The 16,256-nt window shown below is 41.6% G+C and overlaps 1 protein-coding gene across 6 annotated transcripts in view; it reads right to left on the bottom strand.

Annotated features, from left to right (window-relative positions):
* Window positions 1-16,256, bottom strand: part of FOXP1 (forkhead box P1) — a 379,323-nt gene that overhangs the window by 222,103 nt on the left and 140,964 nt on the right. Inside the window, exon 1 of one of the 6 annotated variants that reach the window (XM_033071480.2) lies at window positions 1,732-1,948. The exons of the other annotated variants lie outside the window; for them this stretch is intronic. The gene's annotated coding sequence lies outside the window, so the exon portion shown is untranslated. Of the gene's footprint in view, window positions 1-1,731; window positions 1,949-16,256 lie in introns of those variants that run through there. 6 annotated transcript variants of the gene reach the window in all.

The raw sequence follows: 16,256 nt of genomic DNA, 5'->3' as shown, positions 1-16,256 counted from the left end.
AAGACGATAATCTTAACACGATCATGCCCTGAGTCCATGCCATAACCTCTTCCCACATAAAGCCCTACTCTTGTCTTGGATCAGGTCCTACCTATTCACCCAGTACCAAGGGACCAGGCAAAGATCAGCAGCTTTGCCACTACACCTGCTGTTGGGCTGGACCTTCTGGTCCCACATTTATTTGAATTAGTGATCTCCTCCTCCAGGGCAGCGAGGTCATTCCAGGGAGGCTGCAGGATGGAGCCCTAACTCCAAGGGATCACTGCAGAGCCAAATTTAACCACTAATACAGAGAATACTCAGAAACAGAGACCACTGCAGAATGAAAGTCTTCTTAAAATTCTTTAACATTTTTACTAATATCTAAATGAGAACAGCCTTGGGTATAGCCAAAAATAGATTAACAAGGACCTTGATCCCACACAAACTGGCTCTGAGTAATTTTACACAGGAAAGTAGAACACCAGTTGGGCTGCTCCTCTGCTCACAATTACGCATGTACATTTTTTTGTCAGTGTCCCAGCCCTCAGAAGCCTACAATTTATTAGAGGAAACCTAAAGCAGCAAAGGAATCTCCCCTTCACCACCTAGAAAGCACACTTAAAAAAAAAAAAATAAATAAAAGGTAAAACAGACACACGCACTGATAGCACAAGGAAAAAATTGCTTTTGAAATTAGATTTTAATTTATTTTTCTTATATAAGACCAGCTGAAATGTATTTAATGTGTTTGATTAAAATATTTACTAAAAGGCTTCCTGAAAGTTTTAAAATCTCAAAACCTGATCACCAAAATAAGCACTTCTGTGCAGTAATTTCTTCTAAATAAAGTGAACCGTAACTACCTAATGCAGCTGTTCTTTCCTCTCCAAACTCTCTGAGTCACATTCAACTGCACACAGGCTAAAGTATGAAATATGTAATAATCATTAATTGCTTGTCCTATGCAGGAAAAGACACAGTCTGTGATTTTATCAACTGCATATTTGTAAGAGAAAAATATTTTTTTTAAAAATTTGGTAGTTTACTGGTTCTGAAAATACTGGACATGCACTGATTGTGGAGAAAACATCTGGTACCAGGCAGACTCGTGGGCCAGTCCTGCACACAGGTTACTTTTCTCACCCAGCACACTCAGTTGGGTTGTTTGCACTAACACAAATCATGTGTAGAAGTGTTTTGAGGATGGTCAGTAGCTGTCTCTTCAGTTTTTCTGTAACTATTTTATTTTTAAAGAGCTATCTTGTACCTTGAAAAAAATATATATTAAACTAAATACTTCAAATAATCTGAGAGAGAAATATTTTTTTTTTCTGACCACTGTCAAGGTGATCACTTTTTATTGTGCAGCATATATTAAATCTCAGGAGGGATGGCACAGGAGATTTTCTATACCAGGAGCCATTACCACCTCCTCAGAAAGTGAAATGCAGGTGAACAGTGAAACTGTGAGAGACTAAGTGCACTTCTCCCACCTCTCTTTGAAAAGGGGGAAGTGGATTTGGTACAGGCCAAAACACAGGGATATCAATGCTCACTACCTTGCTGCTTCTCAGTAGAAGGAGGGAACAAATCATAACGTATTTTCCTTTTCAGTCATTAGCAGGCCGTTCAGAATCTCTGGCTGGTGCTTATTATTTATTCCAAACAGAAATAAAATAAAATAAAAATAAACAGCAGCACGAGGACAAAGCTATGCACAGCACAATCGCTCTTTCAAAATAATATTACCTTTCAAGTCCACCGTAACCTTGGAAAAGAATAACTCGGCGTAAGCCAAATCTACAAAACTAATCACGATCCGTTCCTCCCCCGCTTTTTAACAGCTCTTACAGGGAACACACGGGTGCAGCTCGCAGGCAAGTTGGGAACAGCTCGCTTCCAACACGGGATCTGCACCGCGATCGCTCAGTCCTGCATCTCTGACTGATGGATGGGCTGCTCGCCTCTCCTGAGTGACAGCGCTGGCCCTCACCGAATCCATCCCAGGTGAAGGGAAGGCGCTCCCGGGAGCCACCCAGCCTGCCAGGTGAGGAGGGGCCATCCCCGAGCCAGACCCCGTCTCCCGGGGGCAGATCCCAGCTCCCCGAGCCACGGGCCAGCATCTCCCGGAGCCAGAGCCAGCCAGCAGACGCCGCCGCCTGCCTCGTATCGCCAGATCTTCCCCGTTTCTTAAAATAACTCCCCGAGCCTCAGTGCCAGCCTTAACCATTTTTCCGCCTGTGCTCCAACTCTCCTAATGAAAGTTGACCTCTCCGGGTGCTGGCGGGCGGGGGATGCCCGAGCCCAGCGCGGCTCCGGGGCCGCTCCCGCAGCGCTTGCCCGGCCGGGACCCTCCGCGGGGCCTCGGGCAGGGCTGGAGCGGCCCCAGCAACACTTTCCGATCTCACACACGCACACACAGACACACAGACACACACACACACGGGGACAGACCGGCCCCGCTGTGCCGTGACCCCGCCGCTGCTCGGGGACATTCCCCCCCCGCCACCCCCGTCCCGTCCCTTACCTGGCAGGCGAGTGACACTCCTGGTCGTGGTCATGTGAAAATATTTTCGAGGTATCCTTTAACAGCCTTTAAATATTGAAGCCTAAAAACAATATTTGCTGTTTTACCTTTTGAAGCTTTAACAAAAGCTTTGTTTTAGCATTTACCTCGGTGTGCAATAAGAGTTAATAATCAAATCCGTCCCAACCCCCACAAATGTTAAACAAAAAGATAAAAGAAATGCAAATAGCTATTGTCATGGAAAGTTAAAGTACCTGTCTGTATTTTTAAGTGAAAACTATTATCTCTATCAATCAAAATTTAAGAATACAATAGCACTAATCACACGAGGTGCTTTGACTGAGGTACTTTTCCTCATAAAAAGTTTTTTTTTTTTTTTAACTGGTGCATAAAAGTAATACACTTACAATTAGACACGGTATTTGTAATTTTGTTATTAAAAAACCTCAGCAGTCTTATTGTTAATAAATGCCTCTGAGTCTGTAGGCTGATTCGTACCCAAGAAGACCAAAGTCCCTACATATTTTAATAAGGTTGATGAAATTTTATTCAGATTCTCACACTTTCCAACATGTGGTGGAACAGCACACTCTTCTGTTTGAGAGGAGTTACTCAAACGAAGGAAATAGTTAATTGGGAACCAAAACTACTACTTCTGGCCTCGCCGCACATTTTCCACATTTCTCCAAGCGCTGTCTGTGCTTCAACCCTCAGCCTCCAAGACGTGCCCTTTGTCGTCTTTCCTTTAATTTTTGATGCCAATTCCCTCCCGTCGGACCCCGACGCTCTCCCAGCCCAGCACACATTACGTATACACTGTGTACATTGTGCAGGCACACCGCACGGATTCTCTCCAAAGTCATTTTTAAAACTAATTTGTCCAGACGGAATCAGACACCGAGCTGCGCAGTTAATAAGTGCAGGAGCGAGCGGCAGTAATTACGCCTGTACTAAAAGAAAGAGCCCGAGATTAAAATACCTATAAGTAAATAGTTGAGGCAGGATGCCATTATGCAAACTCCGCTCTCGGGGAGGGATGTCTCCCACACTGAGGAGCAATAGGACTGTCATTTTTTTTCCCCCTGCAATATCAGGTTTCCTACTCCACAGCTCTGCTACTCTGCATCATGGCTAACATCTCTAGTGTGCTATTAATATCAATGAAGAGACGATTCAATTTCCACATAAGAAAAACCTCCCTATTACAGCGTAGACATTCGAGTGAGGACCTTTGCAAAGGAAACAATAAAGACCAGAGGGCTGCTTTTTTTTTTCCCTCCACCCCCCCTTCTTTTTTTTTCTTTTTTTTCTTTTTTTTTTTTTTTTTGCTGCTTCTTTTGCAGTTCTGCGTTGCTCACTGTTTGAAAGCTTTTAGCTAACAATGGAAGCATTATCTTCAGGACAGTTACAAAACAGGATTTGTTAGTACAAAGAATAATAACACCGAACTCATCCCCCCCCCCACCCCCCGCAACTTCCCCGCCCCACAAATACCTGCCTATTGCAATATGGCATTTACTACTTGATTCCCAAGTATATTCCAGAAACACCTGTATTCTTGATCTAATTCCCTGCAACAAACTCCCTCAGCGGACTAGTTTTGCTCAAGGACGTTTGAACAACTACAAACAAACAAATATTTTGTGCATTTATAAAATGGAACAGAAGCAAAAGTATCTTATTTTACCGAGTGCAAACTTACCCATTAATGAGGAAGAAAAAGGCTTAGAGCTGTAGAGTAATTCCCAACCAACTGCAGAAAGTTGAGAGTTTGAAAACACTAAAGCACTTTTGAGTATCAAGCCTTTCTGTGCTTCAACACTGGCTGCAGTGTAAGGAAGGACTGAAGGTATGTGGTCTAAACACAACAAAAGCCACTGCCTTACTCTAGATTAAATATGCAGGAAGAGGCCCCTTTGCATAAACACAAACACTCAGCAAATGAGTAACTGGCTCAAATCAGACGCCTGCTGTGCATTCTACCTGTCCTGATCTCTGACAAGCTACACAGCTTGTTTAAGGGGATAGGAGCTGCAAAATCAAATCAAATCATAGTGCTAAACGCTCTGCTCCTCTGACAGTGATAGTAAATAACAACAGCACCAACTCCACGCCAAACGCTCATTTCTAATCTAAGCGTTACTCTGGCACAGAGCTGAATCGTGTGCTGTGCCCACTTTGGCTCAGCCACCCATCTCACCACAGCAGAAGAAACACAACCAAACACCACCTGTAAAATTAATTTTCATTAACTGTACTGAAATCCAATTCATTCCTGACCCGGCCTTTTCTTAACAAGGATTTAAAATTAATACAGAGACTTTTGGTTGAGTTGACAGATTAAGTCTGCATTTGCTTTCACTGTCCCTGTTTTGTTTACTATATAAAAGACATTCCAGACACAGATCTATTTTAGCTGTTATGAATCACCACATAAAGCACACCTATTTACTAGTTTATTTGGGGAAAGTGAAGAAATTTCTGAAGTGTTCCTTAAAAACATTATTTTCAAAATACTGCTCTCATGAGATGACCCCTCCAAACTATATTTACTTCAAAAAACAACTAAATTAGAGACTGTGATAACCACCAAACACATCTAAACATTTATTATTATAATTGAATATACATAATTATATACTGTGATTTACTCTTCCTTCTAGAGAAATAAATTATTTTTCAGTCTCGTTTATCCTTCCAGTCCAGAAATAGAATGAAGCAGCACGATTTTAAAGCAATTGGAATTCACCAGTGTCCCTTCCTAACTTAAGGAGTCAAATCACATTGACCTTTTATTGTAAGTCCTAGCTACATGTTGGTTTTGGTAATTTAATTATTTTTTAATAACTTGCAGTATTAAATGATTGCCATTGAAACACAAATAAGATTATACTCCCCTGCCTTACTCTCTGGTGCTCCAGACTACAGCGTAACATGGACGACACGACTGCGTCCGGCCCCGAAATTTCATTCTGAAAGAGCACTTACACACAGGCAGGCACAGGAAAATTCAGCCTTTCAAGATGCAACACACATTTACTGGATTCTCAAGCATGTGTCACAGATTATTTCAAAGGATACTGGATATAACTCACAGTTTTAATGGGCATGGAGTGTGTTCAGTTCCACTGAGCACTTGTACAGTATGGAGGGAGTTTTTACACCTCCTTGGAAAAACTCACCAGGTTAAAGCACAAAAACATTGATAACGTGAGTTAGTCAAGCCTAACAGGATAAAAATTCTCCAAGAAAGAATCTTGCGAGAAATTTTAGAGCCCTTGTGTCGTTCACCATTTTTGCATTGAAATGACCTTCCAAATAAGGCGTCATATAATACCGTTCACACAGATGATACCGATCTAACCTTGATGCAAATAAACCATAGAACAAAATTTAATCAGTATATCACAGTGTAAAAGCCTTTGTCCATCCCAATGGAGCTTCTAATGACTGTTTTGGCACTTCTGACTGGTAGTTATGCCTCCCTGCTCATATATATCTCATACTGGTTGAGCAAGCTAATGGAACTGCTGTTAGTGGAATCCAATATTAATACCCTGCATCGTGCAAAACTGGATGCAACTGAATATATTACACAATTACAGGTAGTATCTAATTCCATAGGTATTAGATATTGGTCTCTAAATTAATATTTCAATAGAGAAAGCAATATAAATACTACATTTCAGGTAAGATATCTCTGAACTCTGGATCTGCCAGTCTTCCTGCTGTAAGCCTGCTCTGCACTCACACAGCACAGACACAGGACCCTGACAAAAATTGGCAGGCAAGCTTTAGATGCTGAGTGACACATACTGATGCACCGAGTCAAAGATGTCATCTTCATACAAGCTCCACTAGTTATGAGCTTGAGAGAAAAATGAAACAAAAAAAACCCCCAAAATAAAACAAACAATTAAGAAAAAAAAAAAAAAAAAGCAGAGGGGGAGAGTGGAGCAAGACCTCCAGAAAATAAACAGGGTGTACAGTTTCAAAGGCTACAGACACAGACATTTCATTGTTCAAGCCAATTATCAGTGGAAAATAATAACAACAGATGGATTCAGAGTCACTGACTTTTCATATGCACTTCATCTCTGCACAACAGATGATGAAATGCGAGAGCTATCTCGGAAAGGCAAAACATCTTTCAGTAAAAGAACTCTATACTCCAGATGGGGACCTTCTAAGGCAGCTGATTATCTTCTTATAGTGTTGTAAGATAGACTTACTAAAACATTTCCAGAACTGATCAGATCGGATGAGCACAATGGCAGCATTATGAGGAGTAAGTTGCTCTGGTCTCAGACTTGTGACTGAACTACTCAGAGATTTCAATGGGGTCAGAGCTGCCCATCCCCATTTCCACATCAAGTTCTAAAAAATGGACCCAAAGCTGCTGCTCCCAGTCTGGACAAAACATGGGGCTCGGCTTTGTGTGGAGAGGGGAGGCAGACATGGGGCCACAGAATCAGCATCAGCATGAACTGGTCCCCAATAAAAGTCCCCCCACCTTGAGCAAGGTGAGTCTCCTCACCTTCTGCAAACACACATTTCACACGGCAACACAGGCAAAGGACAAAACATGTTTACCTGTAGGACTGTTTCCACTATAATTGCCAGATGTAGAGGGAACTCATCATCCAGGAGCCTACAGCAATGTAAGCTGGGAGTAACCTCATCCAAGTCAGTGGAGTTACACACCCACAAAAACTGGTGCGAGGCACAAGAAAGACATAAATTCTTTCCTACAAAGCCTTTACAAAAACTCATCTTTTTATGGGAAATAAAAAATTGCTTTCTAAGGGAAATAACAAACACATGTAAATTTTGGTGGTTCCGGTGATAAGCAGTTCCAACAAATGTCACAAACACCTACCTAGCACAACCTTCTCCCACTCAACCTGAATACCACAAAGTAAGTGTTTTTGATCACATGAATCAGGTATGCCACAATCTCAAACTTAAAATAAAAAATGAGTAGTGGAAAAATTAGCTCATTAATCTTTAAGACAACATTTCTTTAATGGAAGAACACTACATAAGTAGTGCATTAAACTGAACTGGTTGCCATTTCCACAGTTTCTTCTTCACAACACCGCAAGGAAAAATCTAAGAAACGGCATTCTCTGTAAATCAATACCGCACACCGAGGGGGAACGATACACAACACACACACACAGAGTGAACTTGCACCTAGTGCTAATTTATTTCACAAGTTACAAAATATTTCTGAAGTAGGGGGCTGTTGGCTTCACAAACGTGAAGGGAAGAGACGAGTTTGTGGGCACAGCGTTTCCCCTCTTTGTGAACTACTTTGTCAAAAGTAAATTCACAGGGGAACATACGAGCAAAGAGTAAATTTTGCCCAGGGCAAAATTCTGCAACTGCTTTAAGAAGCAAACAAGAACACAAAAGATGTGTAATACAACCATCTGGCTCTACTCATGCTATATCAATAATCCCCAAAATTTATCCCCACCCCCTTAATCAACCCACACTGATGCCACAAAACCAAATGGCATCACTTATGCTTCCTGCCCATCACATTTTGAAATGGTATTTAATATGCATACAGTACATATTTGCATGTTAATCAATTTCTTTAAGAAAAAAATATTTTTGCCTCTTTAGCTATTAGTTCTGCTTTTTTCTACTTATTCACACTGGGATCTCTAAAACCACCAAGAAAGTCCTTGTGGTAAAGATACTCTCATATCAACACAGCATCTCAGGTATCAGGATAACGTACCGGTCAAAATTTCAATCTCTTCTTCTCTCTAGTTTTGTGTCACAGTTTGAAAATAGCAGAGGGTGAATAATAACATGCCAGCAAAATTAGCTGTTCAAGAAACACGGGTAAGCGATCCGTTTTGATCTCGAGGCTGGATGCATTTCTAAGCATTACCCTATTTGGGATGCGGGGAAGGAGTGACACAGGGAAAGCGGGGTATCCTATGTGTCTTATTTTGAAGGTTTGCACAAATTTTTCAGGTCTTCCCCATCCAGGAGCCAGCCAGCTCATGAAGGAGGAAAATGGGAAACTCCTGGCCACAGATGGAGGAAGAGCCTCTGCTGTGCTTTGGCTGAGTGCCGCTCTCCCTTCCCACCCCAAGGCTGCAGTGGAAGACCACCTCAGGACAGACAGACAGAAAGCCATCCATGCAAAGTGTCCAAAAGGGCGGCTCCACGATTGTTTGGGGGAGGGATTGTTTTCTTGAGGGAAAATCACCCTTGTAACCATCCTGATTCATACCAGGAGCGCGCAACGTGAAACCAGTACCAAAAACAACACTACAAAGACAGTCTCTCCCTGGCGCTTCACGAGCGACGGCCACGGCCCCGGGGGCTGACTCAGAGCTCTTCTTCTTAATCGACTTTTGTGCAACAACATACCCCGGCCCAAGCCCTGCCTCTGCCCGTGGCTGGCTGGCACACTCCCCGTGCCTGGTGCTGCCCGGGGGACACGGCATGGCAGGGACGGTGCCCCACGGCCCTGCTGTAACACGAACAGATGGCTCTAACACAGAGCAGGAGAAACACAAGCCCTGAGCACTCATGGCATAGGTGGAAATGTTTTGCAGTTATTTTCTTTGGAAATAAATATACATATAGTGGTTATGTCTGCTCCCCTCATCCAGACTACCAAGCTGAGATCACAAACACTTTGTTAATTTTTTTTTTTTAAATCCACTTTTGGATTGCTTCTGCTGTTTGTACGGTTTGACTTGTACAGTCTCTTTGTAAGAATTGAAAACAGTCTCCCACAAACACAGGAATGGGCAAATGGTTTAGAGAGCTAATCCACACCTGGGCTACGTGAAAGGGGCTCATATTTTCCAAACAGAAACACAACCCCTTTTATATATGAACCAGATTTGGATCCAAATGCTAAACCCTTCACCACATCCTACGTGGGGCTCTGTGATGGTCACGGGCACGGGTGGTGGGTGGTGGCTGCGCTGATGGCAGCCACAGGCGAGGAGTTGCTGTGCCCTTGGACTTGGATGTGAAGGGCAGATCCATCCTTGGTTACACCATGGTGAATGCAGGGTAATCCCCATCCTGCACACGCCTCTTACAGAAGAATCTGGCCCTGTCTCGTTACTCTTGTTAGAAAAATGAAGGCTGTGACAAAAAATAGCTGAGAACTACATCTTGCCGATGCCAAAATACAATAATAACATGTTCAAAGATTTAATTTAGAAGACTACAAAGTCTAGCTCATACATCATAACACCTTGAAATAACACTTTAAGGTCAAATCCTGTGCATTTTTGGAAACCACCAAAACATAATGAAGTTTTACTTAAACACAGCATTTACATTTATAACGCATTTCAGATTCTTCAAGTAAGCTAGACCACATGCTAGGAAAATGTACTTCCCACAACATACAAATTAAGTCATGTACAGCCTTCCCTCCGCAGGCTGAACAGCCACCGGCACAAATGGAAGTCCTGTGCATGGATCAAAGGCAGCATGTGGACCTCAGAACATGATTTTTTATATTTTGTTTTTAATTGGCAAAACATCAAATCCCACTAGCAGTTTATTTTTGTTGCCTTCCTTGCCCCTTTTCTACCTCTCCCACTTATTTCACAACGGAACATTTTTAAACCACCAGAAGTCTTTGTGGCAAAGATGATGTCATACTGACACAAGATCAGGTGTGAGGTATGGTATGAATAAATACTTATCCGCAAACACATTTAATTTTCAATGGCTGGGCATCGAGAGACAAAGAAGTTCTTATGCAGACATATTAGCTGAGGATTTCATTTCGAATGGTCTGCATTTAAAAGAGCAAAACAACACATAGTGAAGTCTAGAAGAAAAAAGAAAAAACCAAAACCCCTCATACCTTCTTTCCTGGTTTTGGGAAAGCAATGCACAGCTCTGCTCTTCACAGTAATAAATATATGGTGCTTGATTACTTTGCCTTTTAAGTCACCGATACCATACAGGACAATTGTCCTTTATACACTGGCAATAAAAACTCTCCCTATGAAAATAAATATGTATTTTAGAGTAATCAAGCAGGAACTAATTTCGTACTTTTTCACAAGTAGCCATTTACTTTGGCACCAAATGGTAATGTGCAGCAGAGAATGCAGTATATGCTTTAACCCAAGAAAAATTAGACTTGAAAATTAATACACAGTGAAAGACAAATTTAAAGCAGCTTTCTTGTGTTCTGACATAAGAATATAAAAATGACACGAGCAACTAAAGATTAGTTTACATACTTTTCAATCACAGCTGCCGCTCAGTAACCACAATACCTTTAAAATGGCATTCTACCGAAACAGATACAGTTTGGCTGTAACAGCAGCAAGACACAGTTAACGTGGAATTAAAAGGGCATTTTTTATTTACACACATCCTACAGTACTGAGCCCCAGCACAATTACAATGGAAAGATTTTTAGCGTGATTAATTTGGAAATAATCTAGTGATAAATAGAGTGCATTGCAAGTGATTCTGCTGAGCAAATTTTTATCACCAGCCTTAGATGTCAAAACACAGTTTCAGGGACAGAGAAAGAACGAGTCACATCTTCTTGGTTAATATTTAATTGGGTGCTAAAGATTCCTCCTAAGGACCTCTGAACCATCACTGACAGCCCCACAAGATGTCCCTGTCTGTGAAACAGATACCAACCCTTTCTGTATAAACTAAAATAACATTAAATTTAATCAAACCATTCAATTAATAAATCACTTCAGTGGGCATTGCCGCCCAAGCCCTGTTTAATTACATAATTTTAAAAATATTTGCACACTGCAACCACTAAGATTGGCTCCGAGGTTTCATAATACACACTTAACACTTGAGTTGGAGAACAAATTTATTTAATAAATGCAGAGCTAAGTACAATAATGCCACTCCACTCAAACTGCAAAAATCACTTAGCATCTCCTGTGAGAAAAAGCAAATAAACTTTTTCCCTATTTAAATGCATGTCCCTGCTATCACCAGCTCTGCCAGAAGTCGCCTCTTTTCTGCCCTTGTCTCTGCAGTCAGTGGGAAGGGGTGGCAGAGCTGATGTCCCAGCCATGGCACAGAGCATCCCTCTGCTTCACCTTCACACAAACTCTCTGGTCTCCCTCCATTCTTGCCCTCTGTCTCCATCCTTTCCTTCTCACTTTCCCCTCTATATCTCTTTCTTTATTTGTCTGCCCCTTGTTCTCTGCTGTTTATTCCATTTGCCCCCATTCTCATCACAAGCTCCTGCCCTGAGTTTCCTACACCTGCTCTCTTCCTCACTGCCATCTGAGATAGCTGAGGCGAAAAAAGCTAGTTGGGAAAAAACCCACAACAAACAGGACAGAGGGAAGAGGCTGGGGAGGAGAGCAGGGAAAGAAAACATTTTAGTAAGGTCAAGCAGAACTGCACAATTTCCAACAACAGCAAGAGATGCTCCAGAGCATTGGGATGAAAAATAAAAGCCATGAACCAAGTGTATTACATGAAGCAGGATTCAGGTTCTGGAATGGGTGTAACACCTATATTCACAGAAAAACTCTGTATCCAAAGAAACCCATGTTACTGCCATACATAACTAGGTGTGACAACTTGGGAGAGGTTGAAATACATATGGACCAAGTGGTGGCCTTAAATGAAGGGGAAAAAAAGCAAAGCTAAGGGTTTGTCACAGCTTGGAGGCACAGCTGTGTGCACTCATACAGACTTTGCATTCATTCATATAGAGCACAGCTTTCAGGTCCTGTGGTTCCAGCACGAATTTTGGATGAAAGTTGAGACTCAAAAATAAATAAGTCTATATTTGGCCTGCCCTGGATTCGAGACACTCTCAGTAGTACTTTGCATAGAAACAATCTGAATTAATACAGACTAAGTTTTCCAGATTATAATATTCTTTACCAAGCCAATGGATGCACCTCTAAAATTCACTGCCCTGACAAATAGTAGAGCTCTTGAAAGTCTGCTTGTATTAGTTTTATGGATCTATTCTACTGCTTAAATCAGGTCTCATTAAAATTACCATCCACACAAGTTCTCCCACTGGGAAATCTACATGCCAGAGCTACTCCAGTTCCGCAGGCAGTGCTCGGAGGGGGTTGCATATTGCAAAATAACTGCGGACACGGCGGGGGGAGGACAGCAAGAAGAACAAGAGGACTTCAGGACACCAAACAAGTGACTCCTTACCCTCCTCTGATTTTAATCACTGCAACTTTTTCTCAGGTAGTGCAACTGCATCCATGAAAAGAAATGCTATTGCCAGAGATGAAACCGGGACTGGGTGGTGTAAAAAGTGCCCCTCAGAAAGCCAGATGCAGCCTCAAACATCCATTTTAGTGTTGGAATGGCAGGCTAAATATGCAAACACTGCACCTGACAACTTACACTAGAGCATATGATCTGCACACTGCCCCTCCAGTTTAATTTTTAATAGTAACAGTACTTAAATCTCAGCATTAATGTATTAATGTTCAAATGAATACAATTAAAGGCATCTCTGTTTTCTTCAGTGCTAACGACCTGGAAGATCTTTCTCCCCTTCATATTTGTGGGGATTATTACAAATACATTCTGTAGCCGTTGTTTTGGCAAAGAAGCAAAAACCTTTGCCTTTTAAATATAAAGTAACAGGAATAATGAATAATATATCTTCTGATTTTTGTTCTGCCATGATATATATATAACGATATATAAAATGTTCATTTATTATTATCACATATCCTAGGGAGCAGACATGCAAAATTACTTTTTTTTTTGTCTTATAAGGGTCATTTATCATACGGAACATCCTCCAAATAGGTAGTCCTAAAATCTCAATTTACAAAGACATTTTTTAAAGCTGAATTCTTCAAACAGGGCTCCTCTCCCGTTGGTTAAAATAAAAACGTTATGATATTAACATAGCTGCATTTAAGGAGGTAAAAATGCTCTGCGTTTTGTTTTAGAAGATCCTGCCCCAACAAATTAATGTCTGCCTATTATTTTTACCTAAATCCTGCCACATTAGTTAGCAACAAAAGCACTGCATGACCCTCTTTAGGCCAAATTCAGAAAAGAAAAGCATTTACTAAAAGAGCATTAATTTTTATCACAGCATCTGTGATCTTTGGGTGCGGAAAGGAAACACCATAAAGAAAGAAGTCTGTATATACAAACTATCAGTCAGATTTTAACACTTATGCAGAATAATGCAAAGCTTTATTTCTTTTTGATGTTAGCAAGCTTTTCCCTTTTCTTTTTGCATTCCATTTTTCAATATGTAAAATGACAAAATGCAAAAAAACCAACAAAAACACGAAAATATGCTTGTTAGGGCTGGCCTAGTTTTTTGAAACACGCACAAAAAGAAAACCCACTCATACGATCTTATTTTAATATGTAATAGAAGAATCTGGCAAACATTAGCCAGAGTAAGTCTAGCCAGCGAATGCAGACTAACATACCAGTCTGCTGCTGCAAGGCAAAAGGAAAATTTGATCTTGTTCTTCCAACACAGAAGAGTAGCATCTTCCACTTGAAGAGTGCAGGAGCACAAGCAAATATCAGCTCCTTGATGCTCACACCAACACCTCACCTCCTTCTTGGCTGGAAATTTCCAAACAAAGCCATCTCAGCTGTCCCATCTCTAGTCTCTCCTTAAATCAAGAGTGAATCAGTGTCTTCCCCCCAGAGCAATGTGCTCAGTCCAGCACTGGCCATTGTCATCTTGGGAAGCAAGACCCAGCAAAACCCCAAGCAGTGGCAGAACACTCTTTTTTGCAAAGTTTCTTTGTGCCCAGAAACCTGCTCCAAGCCATGCAGCTTTGAAGCAGTACCAAGAGAAAGAGCCAGACATAAAACTACCTCCAGGGGAGAAGAAAAGAAATAAAGAGATAATCAAGAAAGAAAAGGGGAATGGGAGAGCTGGAGTCAGCACAGCTAAAGACTCCGATGAGGAGGGAGGTGGAGGTGGAGGACAACTACAAAGCGCTTAATTATAAACCTAAAAATGTTCAAAAACCAATCTCACGCTAACAATTTGCGTATTTTGGGATTACCTACGGATGAGGAAGGTTCAGCTTAATCAGCTATCTGTGCAAATGGATCCCCAACGTGCCAGAGCTGAACTCAATGGACAATCCCGTTAGAGTGGAAAGAGCACATGAAACGCCCTTGAGAAACGTGGCTAATGCCACAAACACTGAGGAAACAACCGTTAATAAATTCTTCAATTTTCAGGCTTAGAAGGCAAAGGGCAAATGTTGAAAGAAGAAGAAGAAGATGGGAAGGGCATGGTTAGGCTTTATACGAAGTCCATTTCATGTGTGACATATTCCTGAGGCAGGTCTCACTCCTCAAATTAAAACCAGTATTTTTAACCCACTAAAAAAACCTCCCAAGAGGGAAACAACTACATCTCTTCTTTAAGTCACTTAAATTTAAGATGTCTCTCCATCTTCCGTGATAGGAGACAAAAGAAGGAAAGTCTATAAATACAGAGAATAGACATTCTTCATAAAAAGAAAAGCAGTGCAAAAAGTATCTATAAAAAATGTGTGAATTCAGGAATCAGAGGCACTCTGTAAAATACAAGTTAGGACTTTGTCTTTTTGATCAATGCCATCCCACAGAAGCTACTCTCATGTCCAACCACATCATGTTGGAGATTGACTCGCTCTCTCTCTAACCCAGGAAACACACTATGGACTACTGTGTATGGAGAAAGTCAGTAGCAGAAATAAGTTGGGGGTGGAGAATGCCCCAAACCCAGGTTATACACTGAGACACACATGAGTTTGACAACTGCTGTACGACCAGATCTCATCGTGCTACCTGTTAGGGTGCAGGGTCAGGAGAAGGTCCACGTGGTGAGACCAGGCTTGAGGAACTCTGCACTGCTCCCATTTTCAGCTCTAAGCAGCCACTCAGACTTCAAAGACCCGCCACTGATACTGCTGGGCCCAATCCTACCAGCATCTTATCCATCCTTACCACTTTAAAACACATTTGCCACCACTGGCAGAGAACTCTGGAGCATCCCTGCTCTCCCCCAAGAGCCAGGCCTGGCTTCAGGGACCACCCTGCACCGACTCCTCTCCTACTTGGGTCTGATCCAGGCACTCATACAGTGCACTTGTACATTTTATTCTCTCTCTCCCTGAAGCTTTGGCAACTGAAATCTATTATGATATCAAAAGGTAGCTGACAACATAAAATGTATCCCGCTGAGTTGATGCCGCACGCTGCTAAATTTACAACAACATAAGTATCATAAAAATTATAAGAACTGCAAATTAACCACTGATTTTTTAGTTCAGTGACATAAATAACAGTAAAGATCTGGAAAACTTCCAAACATCTTTACAACTGTTTAATTTGTCAAAATCTATCAAGTGTATTTCAACCACAAACCTGTCCTCTGCAGTGCATTAGTTTTCACATACTTATGCTGGCATCAAAGGCAGCAAAAATAAAGCTTCTGTAATTACTGTATTCTGATGCACCTTTCCAGTCACACTTTTATTTCTGCTTTTCTTCCTCTGTACTTCTCTGTTGACACTGACAGTCAGCAATGTTTTAAAAACATTCACACTAAAAAAGACAAAAAATCACCACTGCCTTCCACTCCTCCCAGGTTTGCCCAGGATACTCAAGGCAGCACATCACACTTTGTTTGCCCACTGGAGTGGTTTTCCACTCACGTGCTGTGTGTTCCTCACCATGCTTGCGTCAGCAAACCCTTTTATTTACTCCTTTATTTGTGCACCAAGCTCTGCAA

This window comes from Catharus ustulatus, chromosome 13, assembly GCF_009819885.2.
Source record: "Catharus ustulatus isolate bCatUst1 chromosome 13, bCatUst1.pri.v2, whole genome shotgun sequence".
Taxonomy (NCBI): Eukaryota; Metazoa; Chordata; class Aves; order Passeriformes; family Turdidae; genus Catharus; species Catharus ustulatus.
This window is presented reverse-complemented; position numbering and strand designations above follow the sequence as displayed.